The sequence below is a fragment of the Passer domesticus genome, chromosome 6 (assembly GCF_036417665.1).
Source record: "Passer domesticus isolate bPasDom1 chromosome 6, bPasDom1.hap1, whole genome shotgun sequence".
In the NCBI taxonomy this organism is placed as follows: domain Eukaryota; kingdom Metazoa; phylum Chordata; class Aves; order Passeriformes; family Passeridae; genus Passer; species Passer domesticus.
This window is the reverse complement of record NC_087479.1, coordinates 22193368-22211101: the sequence shown is the minus strand read 5'-3', so window position 1 is coordinate 22211101 and position 17734 is coordinate 22193368. Positions and strand designations below refer to the sequence as shown.

General features: G+C 50.5%; 1 protein-coding gene across 4 annotated transcripts in view; it reads left to right on the top strand.

Moving 5' to 3' along the window:
- The first annotated feature begins 12248 nt into the window (after positions 1-12248).
- TMEM63C (transmembrane protein 63C) overlaps positions 12249-17734 on the top strand; it is a 31835-nt gene continuing 26349 nt past the window's right edge. The window contains exon 1 of one of the 4 annotated variants that reach the window (XM_064423749.1): positions 12249-12513. The gene's annotated coding sequence lies outside the window, so the exon portion shown is untranslated. The other 3 variants (XM_064423751.1, XM_064423748.1, XM_064423750.1) reach the window with 3 other exon arrangements.

Below are 17734 nucleotides of genomic sequence, written 5' to 3'. Positions count from 1 at the left end.
AATTCTTTGTGCTCAGAGATTTCAAACAGAGTAAAATACTGTTCCAGTTGATGCTATGCTCTGATACAGCCTGCCCTGTCTTTGAAGGTTTCACTTTAAATTGCATCCCAAATTATGTATACTTTCATCCATCTCAAAATGTGCATTGCCTTAGCCCACACTGCTCATTTATTGTTCGAGCTACAGTCTGATTGTGATTTTTCTTTGGAATGAGTAACTTAACCTCTGTTATTTGTTGTGACATTTTTAAAGAAATGAATTCTCTCCATGGTAAACCAGGTGCTGCTTGATTTAAATTGTCACTTAACTACAAATTTTATGAAGTGGTTTCTGGTTTGGTTTGATTTTTCTTTTTCTGGGTAGTTAGCCTTCAAAATTTGAGCACCCACAATGGTCTGGAGAGGCCTCCTGTTTGATTAGGTAAAATTGAATGGCCAAGAAAAGTAACAGGGCAGCCTAATGTCTTCAGTTTAGCAACAAAATAAATATAGCATGGCTGAGGTGCATGCCTTTATGCTGACCAGCTTCAAATCTATCTAGGTAGAGGCATGAATACTGAGAGCAAAAGGGTGCTCAGCCTTTCCTCATTCAGTTCTGTGTTACACTACACAGGCTGTCAGGATCTGATCTTCCATAAACACAAATCTAACACTAAGATTCTGCTTCTAGTGAGAAATGGCCTTCAGAAGCTAACTCAACCATCTTTCCCAATTTTCCATACCCTTGTTTCAAGTTTACCCATCCTTTGCAAACAAAAGTCTGATAAAGTCCTGAAGATCTCAGGTGATGGAGATTCTTCACCACCTCCAGGAATTCCATTCAGCTACTTCTTATGTATTCAGAATTTCTTCTTATTCATTTTACACATAATGTGGCACTCCCTTCCAGCAGTCCAAGGTATTAGTCCTTATACTGGTGGATTCAGAGAAAAAGAAATCCTTTTCTCATTGCAGTCTCTTACATACTTTAAAGTGGCTATCATGTCTTTCCTAGATGAAGCCATCCAAGTGCTTAAATACTCATTAATTGTGCCTCTTGGATTGTGTTTGAAAACCTCTGAAAGAAAGAGCAAGGGTCCTGGTGTATTGTTCCTGTTGTACAAGCCCCTGAGAGGGGCATCCAGCACTGAGGTCAGGCAGACCAACAGTATGGTTTTAGGCAGCTGGCTTTTAAGCTATGAAGATTGCCCATTGTGCTGCTTCAGTTGTGCTGAGGAGTTTGATGAGGAGGACATTTATTAACAAATGAAGAGATGGTAACATGTTTCCAAGGAGCTGGGATATCACATTGTTCATGATGCTCTGGTCCATTCTAGCTGCCCATGCAATGGAGCAACGGCCTGTGTGAAAAAAAGGGCTCTAAGCCACAATTTATGATATGCCCTGCTGTGTCAGGAAAGCTGTTGCAAAAATCAACATTTCATTTATTTGCTGCTTGTTGGTGGTGTCAGGAAACAAATTTTTGCAGTCAAGTAAATTTCAATGTGCCAGAGCGAAACAGCAGGAAGAGAAAATGTTGATGATAGGTGGGAAGGGAGTGTTGTGGGAGGGAAGGCACTCTTGGGCCCAAGCTCAAGGCCAGGGGTGTTGTCCCTGGCTGTTGTCCACTATCTCCTCCATCTCCCTGGCCTTGCAAATGCCCCGGAACTCTGTCCTCAGAATGGTGTGGAAATTCTTCCCCTAAGAGACTCAAGATTCTTCCCTTCCAGTGCCTATGGCTGCTCCCTTCACCAAACCCTGCCCATAGTAATGTCTCAGCACCAGAGGAATGGCTGAGTGCTGCAGCAAAACCCCCTGCAGAAAAGCTCCAGCAGTGAAAAGAAGAAGGACAAGAGAGGGGAAAGTAGTACAGGCATTTTGTTCCTGCAAAGCTCTGAGCATCATCTGCAGGTGCCAGGGTGGTCTTGAATTCCCGTCATGCTCAGCAGACCTCAGTAGCAGATGTTATATCCTGACAACAAGGTGTCATGCTGCCACTAGATGGGACTCTTCTTGCTTTCAAGATACTTTAACTATCAGGTAAAGTACACAGTAAAACATATCTAAAAACATTTGTCTCAGCTGACTGATTTGAGCTCCTGAGCCACAACGCTCAACCCAACTGAGCAGACCCATCACTCCCAGGTGGCTGTCATGGAAAGTTATTGGAGCAGGGTTCCTGACATTCTGCATCATTTCCAGGCAGGACATTGCAGGAACAGAGCTCTTAAGGAGTAGAAAATTAAACTAATAAATGGAAATGGTGTTCATTCAAGGGAGGATTAAACCCCAAACTAACAGGCATGAATCTGTGAGGATGGTCTTCCGAAGCAATCTTCTGTCATGAGAAGCAGCTACTGCTCCAGAAATTGTGCACTGCCCTTTTTCACAGGTCTGACATCTTCCTTCTCACCCCCAGCTGGCTGCCCAATCCTCGTCTGCCATCGTTGGATGCTTTCAGCATTGTGTCAAATTTATACTGGGCACAAGAGGCGGGAGACCTGGTCTTCCTTTCTGCTTGTGAAGTGTCAAGCACACCTAGGGAATCCTATAAATAATAAATAACAATAACACATGCACATATTCATAACCAAGTCATTGTTTAAGTAGTGAATATTCAGCACACACCAGATGGTTCTTCTTTCACTGCCTCCAAAATGGAAATGACCAGTTACTAAAGATAAAATATTCCTTCCCTCTGCTGCTTCCCTAGGGCTCCTACTTGTTGTTCTCTTGTAGAACTGCTACTCCCTAGAGAAAAAAGCCTTTCAGCCTTGGAAACATTGAAATCAGATCTGAAATATGAAATGTTTCAGCAGAAGCTGCAGATAAATGAACACAGTGTTAAATCAGTTCCAGAAAATAGACTTGGATTAATCCTCCTGCCTGCTGCAGCAGTGCTCTTGGGAGAAGCAATCTCTCTCCCCATTGTCACATGGCTGCTGCCTCTGCCATCAAGATGTCCCTCCACTGGGTCTGTAAAAGCAGTTCCTAAATTATTTTTGCTCTTCAAAGTGCACTATGTGTACTTCACATGACCACCACCCAGCCACACTGCAGGTGGCAGTGATTTTTACTCACTGATTTTAACTGTTGCTACACGGAGGGCCAGACTCTGCCTGCTTCATTTCCAGCCATCCCAGTTTTCACCCAGGAAAACTGGCTGCAGTTTTCCTTTATGATCTCTTACATAAGATGCATTAACAGCACTGGGAGCAGAGACCAGGCCCTCAGCCACTCCATGCCAAGTCAAACCATCTTGCTTCTTGCCTTCCTTTGTCCCCATGTGCAACACATAAACTTGCCCAGCTCCACTGAAGGAGATGGTCCCATGCCGTGCCATGCCATGCCATGCCATCAAATACTTAGGTGAGAAAGACACTGGGCTCAAACTGTGGCAGATTTAGGAGGACCTTGGGCTCAGGCACTTCACTTTCCAAGCGCACATTTAAGCCCCAGATTTGGTGCAGAAGGGCCATTATCTCTGACAGTCAGGTGCCCATATGGAGGGGATTCCCACACTGATCCCCTGGTCAAGGTGCATTCTGTGCAGCTCTGAGCTAGACACCAGCCAGGGCATGCTCTGGGCAGCTCTCTGTCCCTGCTGGTGAGGAATAGCATCTTTTTCTGGAGCCTGTCTGGCTTGCTTTAAGAGAAGAAATTCAATTTAGTGTTTAGGAAGAAGAGGCAGAACTATGTCCTCTTCTCAGGAGGCTGGAGGCAGCCCCACACTCACCTTTTCCCAGCCCCCTTGTGACCTGGACTTTCAGGGGAGGCAAGACTTTCTCTGTGACAGAATGATGGGGCTGGGGGTGGGACTGGGCAAGCTATCCCTACAAATACTGGGAGCAAACCCCAGGCCACTGAGGCCAATATCACCTCTGGGCTAGACAGGACTGAAAGGTAAACCTTGTTCTAGGAATATCAACTGCCTATATGAGCCAAGGAAAAATCATGGAGATGCTACTTTCTTTCTCAGCTGTAGGAAAAGAAAGCTGTGGTTTGAGCATGGATAGCTGTTTGCCAGTTTCCAGGAATCACGTGGTGTATTCAGTATCAAACCAATGAAGACATTAGCACTGCTTTGAGTAAGACTAATGTTGCGCTGATGGCACTGCATCAAGGTCAACTTCACATGAGTCTGCCAGAAGAAAGAGCATGTATGTGTCAAATGGTAATTTCCCTTATCCACAAGCTTCAGGGCACTTCCAAAGGCCAGTGGCAGTGCAAGGACTACAGAGCCACTGCGGTGTCTCCTGTGGAACAACACCTTCAGTCATATTCTTCATCCTTGCAGGGGTGACTGAGTGAGGAAAACCAGAGGACTTCATTGGAGAAGCAGTGGTTCTCCTCAAGGGAGGACTGTAGGGGATAACTACTGAGGATCACAGGGTAAATAGCAAGAAGAACAGTGAATTATACCCATCTGAAGACCCACTGAGGAGCTAAGGGAAGAAACAGAAAAATGAGGAGTAAATATAAGGGAGAAGTTCCATAACAGTGGGACTTGGACTTTCTCCAGACTTGTCTTCACTTGCTTCTCTCAGATTCATGTCTGATGGATTTGGGGTAAGCACAGCCAGCAGCTAGGTTTCCAAAATGCGTGCCAGAAGCAGAAGCTATAATGTGCTTCACTCATAGCTTGGAAAAGGGAGCTATCCCATAGAACTGGAGGGGGTAGCAGGCATCTTTTGCTCTGGGAGCAGCGGAAGCACTGGCTGTATACTGGACAGCAGGGACAAGGTCACTTTCGGGGGTTCAAGGGGACCAGGACCAAGAAGAGCCCTGTGGACAGCTTAGGTGGAAGGAATTCTGGCATGGTGTGGAGGACAGGATGTAAAGAAGCTGGGAAACAAGAATGGAAGAGATGAAGGTGTGGGGATGGAGGGGATCTCCAAGTGATGTGAAAGCTGGAAAGAACATGGGCGGCCGGGGTCCAAATGATCCAGCAGAGAGGCTGGGGTGATCGCCGGGGTGAGAGGGTCAGGGGCACTGCTTCCCAGGCCCCCTGCGGGCACCGACCCTCCTCGCCAAACCTCCTCGGGCACGGCCCCCGGCTCCCCGGCTGCTGCTGCCCCTCTCCCGCACAGCCAGGAGGGGCGGCAGGTCCACGCGTGACAGGCGACCTGCCACACCCTGAGGAACGACCGCGGGATGCTGGGGACAGATGCACATGAAGAGACACAGCGGCCCGGCCCGGCATGGCACGGCACGGCCCGGCACGGCACGGCACGGCTCGGCACGGCATGGCACGGCCCGGCATGGCACGGCACGGCATGGCACGGCACGGCCCGGCCCGGCCCGGCACGGCTCGGCACGGCTCGGCACGGCTCGGCACGGCACGGCACGGCTCGGCACGGCACGGCACGGCTCTGGGCGTGGCAGGGATGCCGGGCCGGGCCGGCAGATGGCGCCGGGAACCCGCCGGGAGCAGCGGGAGGAGGGAGAGGAGGAAGGAGGCGCAGGGAGGGGAGGAGTGCGTGGCCTGCCCGCGGTCTCACAGGGCGAGGACGTTTGTGGGAGTGGGGTGGGAGCCATTCACCTGTTCAGTGCCATCACCAGCCATCCGTCACTACGCAAGAGAAGTCTCTGCCCTGTCTCCCTCTCCAGCTCCGCTGGGGAGCCCCCGCCCTGCAGCTGGGATCAGCCTTGGCAGGGCAGCTCTCTTCCCCAGCAGGACCCACAGGCAGAGCAGCATCCCCCAGCCACAGCTCCCCAAATTGCCACTGGTCAGGACTGCAATCCCCAGTACAGGAGGATAAAAGATACATCAGATGTGACTCCTACCCACTGCAGTGGGATGCTCTTTGGTACATGGCTAAATATGCTCCACGAGTCCTCCAAGCTTTGCTTGGGAGGTGCAGTGCTTTCTCCTTGTTTGCTATGCCAAATATTACATTGGTCACCAACAGAGAGCAAAAGAGCTGCTGCACCTGCCTTGTCTCGGTATGGTGGAGCCCTCCCTGTGACACCAGCAGATCTGCTGAAGCAGTGGCAGAGCTGCCAGCTGCTGAGCTACCTGGCAAGGTGGAGGAGGGACCAGATAGATGTAGGGCTGTGATCAGCAGTGACCACCACTGCTCTCCTTGTTGTGGCGTGGCTTTATTAGCCATAAATTTTTTGTCATTCACTCACATTTCCCTTTTGGTTTCAGTTCAGTTGAGCATTCCCAGCTTCTCCCAGGTGTAACTCCAGGCTGATAAACTCCATATTTTCTCCACCTGAGTGGTCCCTTCATTTCAGTTCATGTGGAAAGGAAGGGAGGGATAAAAGAGGTGCAAAGAATAGAACCATAGAATCAGAGTGGGTTGGGTTGGAAGGAACTCTCTACATCACCTAGTTCCAATGTCCTGCCATCAGCAGGGACACCTTCCACTACAACAGGTTGGTCAAAGCCACATCCAGCCTTGGCCTTGAGCATTTTCAGAGATGGGGCCACCACAAATTTCTCTGATCAGCTTGGTCCAGTGCCTCACTACTCTCACAGTAAATAATTACTTCCTAATATTTAATCTAAACCGTCTTTCTTTCAGTTTGAAGCCTTTTCCTATCACTACATGCCCCTGTAGGAGTCCCTTTCCAGCTCTCTTGTACACTGCCTTTAGGTACTGCAAGGCTGCTGTAGGCTCTCCCTGGAGCCTTATCTTTTCCAGTCCGAACAACCCAAATTCTCTCAGCCTATCTTCACAGAAGATGAATGAAGTTGCTTGTAATAAATTATACACATAGTAAAAATATAGGTAAAGCCAGCAGCATGAGCAGGGAAATTATTAAATAATTCTTTGTTGTTGACTAGGCTCAAATGTTGACCACATGTTCCAGGCAGAGAGATGGGTGAAAGTAGCTTGTCAGTGGGTCAGAAGAGACACAGAAAGACGTTGTGTACCTCATACAATGCGTGGCTTCACCAGGGAACATCTTGCTGCAAAGTGCTGTGGATGTCCACATTTCATATGCTTCTGAATCTCTTTCAAGAACAATGTGTTTGCTGGTGAATGGGAGAGGACACTAAAGGAGCATCATCCACCTGCTCTGTGTTTATGCTCTTCTCAAGGTGGTTGCTGCCAGCCACTTCCAGAAACAGAATGATAGCTACACAAACCTGTTTTCTGACCTAAACCAGCCCCTCTCTTTTTTTTTTTTAATTTAATTTTTTAAAAATTATTCAGGCACTATTCTTTACATAGAAGAAAGGCCAATGAGCTACTTAGAAAATATGGTTTTGTGGAACATTTTGTTTATGAGACAGCCTATTTAGAGTTAATGACTTTCATAAAGGACTGTGACACTGTACATTAGCTAGCTGCGCTGCTGGCAACAGTTTTAGCCAGGGAGAACATCAGTGCATTGAGTGTTTGCTCCCAGGAAGGCTGGCATGTGGGCAGACACAGCCCCCGTGCAGAGCCCTGGCCAGAACAGTACGGTTCATTTCATGATGTGCATCTTCCTCACTGCCTCTCCTAGCCCAGCCTGTTAGCTTACATCTTTGCCTATATTCCACTGCCATTCTCATTAAAACTACCACCACTTTTCCCTCGTCTATCTGCAATCAGTCTTTCATTGCTCTAAACATCATAAAAATGCCATTTACTGCTTCAGAAGGTCAAGTGCTCAGCCTGGACCTTTTTCTTCTGAGTCAGGAATTACCAGTTGCACTTCTTGAAGCAGAGGGGTCATTTCCCTGAGACTTCCAGAAAACATTTCACCCATGACCTCCATTTCAAGCTCCATATAACCATGTATTTATTTTGTTTCTCTCTCATACACCTTTGCCTAAGAGAGGGAGATGTGTTTTACACAGAGTGAATGAACCCATGTTCCTTTCTGTGCGCATCTCCCCAAGGAAGTGACATGGCACGTCCCAGGCTTTGAGAGCAGACACGAGGGGCCACGTCAGAATGTCTGCTACTGAGGGTAGGTAAGCAGCAGGCCTGACCTCTGGGGAAATTCAGACTACCTATTTGCAGAATAATGCAAGGATGTTTGATGCACAAAAGCTGGATTGGGGCTATCAAGTGCAAGCCTGAATGGCTAGCTCTCCACTGGGTCTTTCTTCAAAGAGGTGAGTGAACTGTTCCATGTTAAAACAGTAGCGGGGTAGGGTAAAGCAGAGGGGCATTTGATTAGTGGCAGGTTGTTGGGGTGAAGAGAGCAAATCCCCAAGCAAGAAGTTGCACCATTTGCTTGTGGTGATGCAGGAGCAGGTGGGAACATCCACAGACACTGCTGCAGGCAGGAGGGGCTGACAGCCGGGAGGGCTGGGGATGGCATTTGTGAAGATGACCGTGCTGGGTTTAGGATGCAGTGGGGACCTGGACAATTTGAGCTGCTTGTGCTGAAGGCCCAGCTATGATGTCTTGTGGAGCAGGGCTGGTGGTGTCTGGGCAGCACCATGGGAATATCTTGCTTACCCAGGCCAGCCAAGGAACAGAGATACGGAGTCACAGAGAAATCCTGTGCCTGCAAGTACTGAACCACACTGTCCCACCTGACTGGCAACTGGGAAGAGCCAATTAGCATATTTTAATGCAACTGATTAGTGCATGGTCACGCAGTCTGAGTGGTGGGTGATTTTTGAAGCAGATTTGAAATTATAAGCATGCAGACACCAAACCACAAGGGAGCTGGCATGGGGGAAAGACGATTTCCCAACATAGTAGCTTTGGCCCCAGTTTCTCACCTATTCCCAACGGCAAGCTGCCTTTGAAGAGCCCTGAGAAGGTCCGGGGTGAGCACTTGAAAATTAAGAAATTAACTTTTTTTAATTAACGGAACTGAGGTGGGTGGTGTGATGGTGGCTCAGCCTCTGCTGGAGCTCTTCTAGCTCCTCCTTTTGCACTGTTTAAGTCCCGTGGTCTCCTGAGGGAAGGAGAAGCTCCTTGCTTGGGGCCGGGGGTCGCCGCCAGGCAGCCCCCAGAGGAGGGCACAGAGCCTGTGCCGCATGTCGGGGGCTGTGCCGGAGCTGCTGCCCCTCTGTCGGGCTCCGGGAGCGGGCTGTGCGGCGTTCCCCGGCCGGGCTGGGGCTGCCTCAGCCCGGGGGGCACCCGCAGCTCCCCCGCCCTCCGCTGTGCGCGCTGCAAGGAGCTGCAGCCGGCAGGAGCTCCGTTTCCTTAGTTACGGCAGGCGGGAGATATTCCGGGAAGGAGGCAGGCAGAGCCAGGAAAGGCCGGCAGGTCTGCGGGGACACAGCCCTGCGCGGCCCGGGCTTCCCCGGCCCCTCACACCGTGTCGGAGCCGCCTGGGCTCCGTGTCCCGGCTGTCCGCCCGGTGCCCCGCAGTCCAGACCGAGGGATGCCCACGGCGGGAACGGGCACAGAATTGCTGCGGGGCCGTGCCAGGGGCATCCAACCAGCACCCCGGGGAGGGCGCGATCCGACCTCCACAGGGGCGAGCTTCCGTCTCTTCCCGGGGGGAAACCCCCACTTGTCCAGGGATAAGAGATTAATTCCTGCTTTTACAGCAAGAAAATAATGTAATGATTCTATCAGCCCTCCAAGGAAATAAGTAATTCTCTCCTAGAAGCAGTTTGCAGATAAGAAAGTCTGGGAGCACATGCAGGACTGTGCAATGCCATTCTGTGCTTTTGCCCATTTCTAGCCTCACCTCCCAGGTTCTGTATCCAGGCCTGCCCACACTGCAGAGCCCCACGAGCCCTGCACTGGCTCCCACCCCTGCACCAGGGAGGTCAGGGCTCTCTTCGATGTTTGCCTACAGGCAGCCATTTGCCACGGGCTGGCACGCTGTGCTCACCACACTCCAGCTGGCCCACTCCTCTGGTGAGGAGCAGCCGGCACGGGGATATCCTGGCAGAGCCATGTGCCATGCCAAGCTGGGCTGCCAGCCTGGGACACAGTCTAGCTGGCTCCAGGTGTAGGGATCAAGGACTCAAGGGTGTTTTCATTGCCTGACCCTTCAAGTTTGCCTCCGATCTGGGCAAATTGCAGTTTTCCAGTTTCACAAGCATCAGCTCCATAGGGGTATTCAAAGGCACATCTGCAGCTAAAGGCCACACCTCTGACAGTATTTAGCTCTGAAGCTCAGAGATACTGGTGCTGCCCAAGGGTAAACCAACAGCTTTTCTAAAAACATAGACACAATAGCCTTTTTCTACAGATGTCATTCCAAGGAACAGTCGCACCATTTTTCTTGAAATGTGTCTAGACAAATTCAGCCTGAGTCCCTCAGTCTGCCTGGAGAAATTCAGCATAAATATTAAAGCCATAAATGACGAAAAAGAGGAATTACAATTGAGAGATTCATACAGACAGCAGGATGCAGTGCTAGAGACCCAGCTGCCCAACAGCTCCCTGTGCCTCATCCTCCTGCTGCCTCTGGCTGCAGCTCCACATCTCTCCCACACCACTGCAGGGTTCTAAGCAATGCAGGAAGGAGGTATTGTGCTCCTTCACACACAGAGCTGGAGCTGAGCCACACACCACTCATGGTTCTCAGGCATGTGGAGGACTTAAAAACCGTGAGCCCTTGTGAGACTGTACCTGTAAGGCTGTTCTTGGGCCAAAATCATGGCCACTGAGGCCCAGTATACAACAGAAAATGAAGGGGGTTTTCTCCCTTTTGGGGCTGGTCTATTTCCTTTTTTGTTTATTATTCTATTCTACTCTATTCTATTCTATTCTATTCTATTCCAACTAGGCACAGTCTGGGCCAGAGGCAGCAAGAAACAGGTGTCTCCAGGGAATGACTTACAGACAGGCAAGGTTTGTCCAGCTTTGTGTGATCCCTGATGTCTTCGCAGGCCAAAGGAAGGGGAGAGAGTGTTCCTTTGGGACTGGGGCAGGGTGTTCCTTTGGGACTGGGGAAGCTCACCAGCGGCAAGGTTGCCAGATCTGCTGAGAATTCAACATTTCCCAGCAGTGTTTGCCAATGTAAGCAATCAAACATGTTGGCTTCCAGTTCAGTAAGTCAGCAAAGCCATGGCTTCTTCTTCATTGCTCAGAAGCAGGGGATCAAATATTGAGGACCCAGTGGCAGATCACAGCCATGAGGCATTCTAGAAAGTCCCCATGGATTTGTTTCTCCCACAAGCTCCCATTACTAAGCTGGCATGGTGGTCTCTCTCTCTCCTGAGGTAGACAGTGTCTCCTGATGCACGGCAGCAGTCAAGGTCTCCAAGCCCCAGTGATGCTGCAGGACTGGCACTGGCTTGTCTGGAGCGAGAGAGCAAGCTGTGTGGCTTCTGCTCATCATACATATGGCCCCGCAGTGAAAGAGATTTGGAAATTTATTTTTTGAAGTTTTAGGCATGCATTGATTGGGCTATGGTGGTAGCTCCTGGCTGGAAATAAAGGTCTCATTTATATGAAACTCATTTACATGAAACTGAAGTTTTATCAAAAGACATCATGTTGTACCCAACCTGTTTTCTGCACCATGCTCCAGCAGATCAGAAGTCAGCTGAGTGCTACCTCAGCCTTGGGGAGCCTAAAAAAAGAAAGACACTATAGGGGACACCGGGCTTTCACCCCTTGGTTCCTCCTGGTGTGTGAGCTGTGCCAGCCATCTCCACTAGCAGTGTGAATGAAGATTCTTTGCTGGTAGCTCTTATATTATATTCATCCCCTGATGCTTCTCCTGGTGATTTTCATAGCTGTGCTTGTGAGACTGGAAGGTCCTTTACTTAAATGGCTGGAGTTTAACCACTGGACTGTGCTTCTTCAGCCCAAAACAGATGAAATGAGCCAAAACAAGCTTTTAGAAGATGCTGCAGAACAACACTATTTACTCAGCATCTGGAGAAGTCACAGATGTGGGACCCCCAGGTCCCCAGTACGAGGTGGGAGCAATGAAACTTGGCATGTCAGTGAGACTTCTCTTCAGTAACATTCTCGTGACTGTTCCCTGGTAGCCCACTTGCAGATGTGTCTCTGGCCATCATTTGGGAACAGTGCTGGCCAGGCAAGACACCCAGTAGTGCAGCCCTGAGGGTGCTGCGGGTGGTTTCTCCAGCACAGAGTGCACTGCATGCATTCTGACGGATTGGAGAAATGGGGAGCAGGCTGGGATGCTCATGGAGAACAAGGTTCTCAGCATCCCTTTACACTTGGTGGGTCAGGTTCCTCTCTCTCCTGCCTGTCATTCCTGATGAAGGCAGAGACCTTCTGCAGGACCACGACCCCTAGGAAGTCTCTAGGAAGCTACCACCCCTGCTGCCATCTCTGCCAAGCATGTGAGCAATGCTTCATTAAGGGGAGAGGTTTTGCAAACGGTGTTGAGGTCTCAGATGTACCCTAGCACGGCGGGGCTGACCCCGGTGTGCCCCACTGCCGCGTCCATGGCCCCTGGGGCCCGTTCCGCTCGCCCCGGGGCACACCGGGCATTCATCCCGAGGAGCCCGAGCGCCGCGGAAGCCGCTCGGAGCGGCGGATGCGGCGGGCACAGCCTCACAGCCAGAAATAGCTGAGACGCGCAGACCCCGCACCCAGGCGCTGTGCCGGCAGCTCCCCGCCCGCTCCCCGCTCCGAGCGCCGGGGCCGCCGCCTCGCCGCCTCCTCCCCGCGGATGCCACGGGCGCACGGTACGCAGAGCGGCGCGGCTGCCCGAGCCCGCTCGGGCCGGGAGGGGCCGCGGCTCCCGGCAGCGCAGCCCCGGGCCCGGCGCGCTGAGGCGGCGGCAGCAGCCCCAGCACCGCGGCCTCTCCGCCGCAGCGGGGCGGGCGGGGCGGGGCGGCCGCGGCCCCTTCCCCTTCCCCTGCCGGTGCCGGGCCCGGGCCGCCGCCGGGCCGCCCGAGGCACCGCGGGGAGGGAGGCGGGAGGCGGCGGGCGCAGGGCCCGGAGCCAGCGGGGCCGGGACCCGCAGCAGGTCAGTGCGGGCGGGAGCGGCGGCAGGACGGGAGCCCCAGCAGGTCGGTCCGGCTGCGGGGCTCCAGCCAGGGGCGCTGGGGTGCGGACGGGCCGGGAGCCGGCGCTGCGGCGGCGGGGTGGGCAGGGAGCGCGGGGACGAGCCCGGCCTGCCCACCCGGCTGCGGCTGCGGCGGGGGAGGCTGCGGGGCGGGTAGGGCGGCATCTCCCCGGGCAGCCCTGGCACAGCTCGCCTGGGCCGCTCTGCCGGGCCGGGAGGCACGGGCGGGTTTGGGTCGGTGCTGTGGGAGATTTCTGGGTACTTGGCTCTGTTCAGACACTGTTTGCCCGCCTTTATCTTGGACCACGTACCAAAGTGTTTGTAACTAGTGCTTGTGTCTGCCAGCCTGATGGGTGGATGAGGCCCAGCAAGGCACAGGGGCTTCCCTGGGCTGCTGGAACAAGTTGGTGGCAGAAGCAGGGGGTGAGCCCCAGCCCCTGTGTCCCTCTCCCAGCCTAGTGGCCTGTGCCACTGGCCGGTGATGGGAGATAAAATGTCACCCCACCGCTGTGTCATGTCATGGCTTGTGCTCGTCCCCACGTCATCCTGGCCACAGAATTCTCCTTCTGGGAGCTACACCTGAGGGTGTTAGACATGCTTTGTGCTGGCAGGGGAGAGGAGGGGGATGCTGCCCATTTCTCTCTCCAGTTTTGTTATACTGATGATTTTGAGAAGGCTGGTAGGTCAGGGCAGTCTAATGCTCTGGCTAAGCTGTTCTCCCCCCGTTTTCAACTTCATCCAGATTTGTACATGGATGAAGGCCTTACCTTCTCCCTTGCTTGCTTCCCCATTCTCACTAGCAGCACAGTGGGTTTGCTATTCAGAAACCTCCTGATCAGAGGGAGTGTTTTCCAGGAGAATGAGAGAGACCTTTGTCTGGCTGACAGATGTTATTTCTGCATGAGCATCTTTTTCCTTTTAACTGTTTAGCCACCATCTCCAGGACTGAGGTACATGCCAGCCTTTTCCCCTTTCAGAGAGTTCATGGGGGTGCCGGGTGTGAAGGGAAAACTGGGTGGGGAAACAAGGTATGAGAAAGCACTTTGCCCCATGTGGAGATTTACAGTTCTGTAAAACTGGTCAGGCTGCCTGTCTGAGCAGAAGAGAGACAGCAATATATGCTATTTGAAAGAAAAGGTGCTGTTGCAGTGGTTTGCAGTGTTTATTCAGAGAGGAGAGGGTAGAAAGTGGGAAAAATAGGGAGCAGAAAGACTGACTCTGATACCAGACCAGAGCCTTGGCCTCGCTGCCTTCCCTGCTGCCCTGCAAAGGGGTGGTCAAAGCTGGGCAACAGATGGAGAGGGAAGCAGAAGCAGCTCCTTCAGGAAGGATTTGTCAAAAGTGTCCTGGCGAAGAGCCACTGGCAAACAAATAAGTAATAAATAAAAGCAGGGAGGCCACCAGCACCCCTGCAGCCTCTGACTCCATAGCACATATGGGCTTTTCTGGCTTCCCTGTGAGCTTAAACCTCTGCCTTCTTCCCGTAGCTCCATCCTGGCTTCTGAAACTCCTTTCCAATGCTTTTCAGCTTTGTTTTTTTAATTGTTTTTATTTTTGATTTTTATTTTATGACAACATTTGAATTGCTCTGTAATGACTCTCCTCTTCAGAGCTTTCCCGGAGGTTAACTATTTCATCTCTGGTTTGCTGGCTGCTGACAATGGTAAGCATAGGGTGGTCCTGTGCAGGACAGAAATAATGGTGCTTGCTGGGGATGCACATCAGGGGTGTGTGTAGGCCCTTGCAGGTAAATACTGTCCTCTTTCCATGCAGAGCCTTCTGGCCCATGGGAATATAAGGCAGATTTCAGCACAGCTTCAGAGCCTGCATCTGCACAGTTGTAAAAGGATGAGTGTCTCTGCTTTAAAATACTCCTTGCAGGAAATAGTCTTATCTTAAAGAGACTTCGAGAGCTTTCTGAAAACAAAAAGAAGAGGGAGAAATGCTTCTAGCACCCACAAGTGAATTCAATTGATATTAAACTAATCAATCACCTAAACTCCTTGGCAAACATCAGTGTGCTGTGCAAATGCTGGCTCCTCCACGAGTCCTACAAACACCAAAGCCTTCTACTGTTGTCACTCCTGTGTTTTTTACTTACTTTAGTTGCTGTAAATATATTTTGTGTACTTAGCCCTAAGTTTGGAGAAAACGTTGCATTGCTGATGCGCTGTGCTCAGAGCAAAAGAGGGTTTGCTTTGAGATTATTTCAGGAGAAGCAGCTCCAGTCCTAATTTCCTTCAGCTGTGGCTTGAACACATTCAGTCCCTAACCAGCTGTCACAAGAGAACTTAGAGCTTTAAAAGATCCCACTTGGCATCTACCTGCACTTTAAGGTGCCTAAATATCCTTTCAAAGCTTGTTTGAAGTTACTGCTTCAAATGTGTTCTGAGACTAGTAATTAGGCTTTGATCACACCTTGGTATTAGGTGGGGACGATGTCAGCAGTTTGCTCACACCATTACTGCAACAATGGGACAGACAGAGAGCTGTGCACAGCCCTTCCCATCAGCTGGGCACTATTGTTGCTGGTTAATTGGTGAGAAAGGGCACGGCAAGTCCCCCTGGGTCTCTCTGCAGAGTAGCTTGGAGAGGGGCACAGACGTACCTCTGCCAGCCTGGTGCCCTTGTCCCTGTGTCACCCTCACCTAACATAATGTTGTCCAGTCTCTGAGGAGCATGAACACCATTGTATAGAAGCATTTCAACATTGGAATCAATTGTTTTGTTCCAAGCAGAGTCCCCATGAGAAGCTGGGGTACCATTTTGACCAAGGAGGGGCTCCTTGCAGTCCTAGTTTGATCTTAAATAAAGATGTGTTTAAAATGGAGTACAGGAGCTGGGAGATTCAATGCTCCTGTTCAGTGGGAGCTGTGTGAAAACTTTGGGTGACCTGATCCCCCCTCCCCAGCACGAGTCTTGTGTCTTGTCATCTGCAGATTTGTGGGTGAGCAGAGAGGAAGGCAGGATCTGAACAAAGACAAGCTCCACTGCACCCCCAAGTGCTAAAAGGCAGCTTGTGAGAGGTGGAAAAACATGTCATAATGTAATTTTGAGCTCCTCTAACAGAGATAGGAAAGTGCTCTGGCTCTGCTTCGCTGGAAAATGTTGGGAGTTGGTAGTAGGAGACAGCTGGGGCAGGAGGTGATGGAGATTGAGACAATGACCCCCTTCATGTGCTATGCTGGATGGGCAAGGGGAGACCGAAATTCAGAGAAGCTGGGGGTGCGGGAGATATGGCAAACAACAGTTTTGGAAATGTAGCTGCGGAGTGGCTCCCAGCTGTTGCCCAAAGTGAGCCTGTGGTGTCCTGGGGCAAGGTCTGGGACCTCTGCATTGGCCAGCCAAGGTGACCCTGTGGGAGGAATCCTCTTACCCATGCAGCAAGGTGGTCCACACTAAGCTGACACACCAGGGAAGTGGCACAGGCTGAGGTGCTGAGATCATGTGAGGGCTGGCAAGCTGGGGGATGACTCTTGAGGCATGAAAAGTGGCTGGCCATGGACCACAGGCACCTGTGCAGATGGGATCCCAGCCAGCATTGGGACAGCCTCTGGTAACATGGGGCTTGGGACACACCTGGCTGGAGGAGCTGGCTCCAACAGCAGGCAGGGATGGTCTTCTTGGCATGGCTGTGGTTTGGAGCAGGATGTTCATAGAGATATTCAAAAGCTGCCTGGAGACAGCCCTGAGGAACCTCTTCTAGCTCAGTACTTTGAGGAGGGAGGTGGGACTGCATGACCTCCCTTCTGCCTCAGTGCTTCTGAGCTTATTTGTCCTGTCTTCTGACAAATTCAGTCACCATGGGGTAATCCTCAAGGCAGCATTAGAGAAATGACCAGAAGCTGAAGTTTGCCTAGCTTCCCTTTGTCTGCAAGCAGCATTCTGGAGGTTTCTACAAGACTAGGAGACTGCCAGGGCTTGCAGGCTGTTCATTGTGTTTCTGGGCTGCTTTTCTCAGGGAGGGCAGAATGATGTGGAGGTATAATGGCAAAGAGGACAGAAAAATGAACCAAACTTTATAGACTTCAGAGCAAACGTGGTCTGTGCCTTGTTTGTCTCTTGACCTGCTGCAGAATAGGATGGATGAATTAAAGTCAGGACTTAAGTTAATGATCAGAAAGCCACAACCTAAGTACCTGTTTTTAATCTTGATTTGTTTGTACACTTCTCCTCTTTTTCCTAAGGACAAGCTGATTCTCACTGATGAGCATGATGTGTTGCTTAGGGCTGAGCAGGAGGCTGCACTGTGCTTGAGTGGGTTTATAGCTAACATATGTTTTTTTAGATACGTAATGTCTATATTTCTTGCATTACAAAATGGTGAGTGATGCATCTCTTACTAGATATCACTTAATTATTTCTTATAAATTTGGTCCAGCTGTATTTCAATGGAAAATGCAGAATATGAACATTTAAAAGGTGGTTTCTACTTGGTTAAATAAAACTGCTTGAAATGTATGAGTCCACAAAAGAAAAGAGAATAAGTTTATGAAGACATTATTTATATCTGTAATGAATTTAACAGCACTATACTGCTATACTATATTGTATTATTATTATAATACTGTATCATAGGAACAAAATTTTATTATAGGAGATACAAAATATAGCCAGTGATATAATCTGATTATTTCTGACATTTAAGAATTCAGTAGTAGTAAAGATTATCCTCTCACAGTTCATCTTCATTAGGCTTTGAAAAGGAACCTGCTTTCCTGCGTTAATGTGCAGTAATTTTTCAGAACTTTTTACTAAACTAATCTGTGTACTAAGTTAATGGAAACATTTTTTCCCTTCTACTTTCAAGAGAGGTTGCTGCTGTCGGAGCCACTTTTGCAGTTCATCAATTCCAGGTTCTCAGCCACTGAGCAGATCTGGCAGCATGGACATACTGC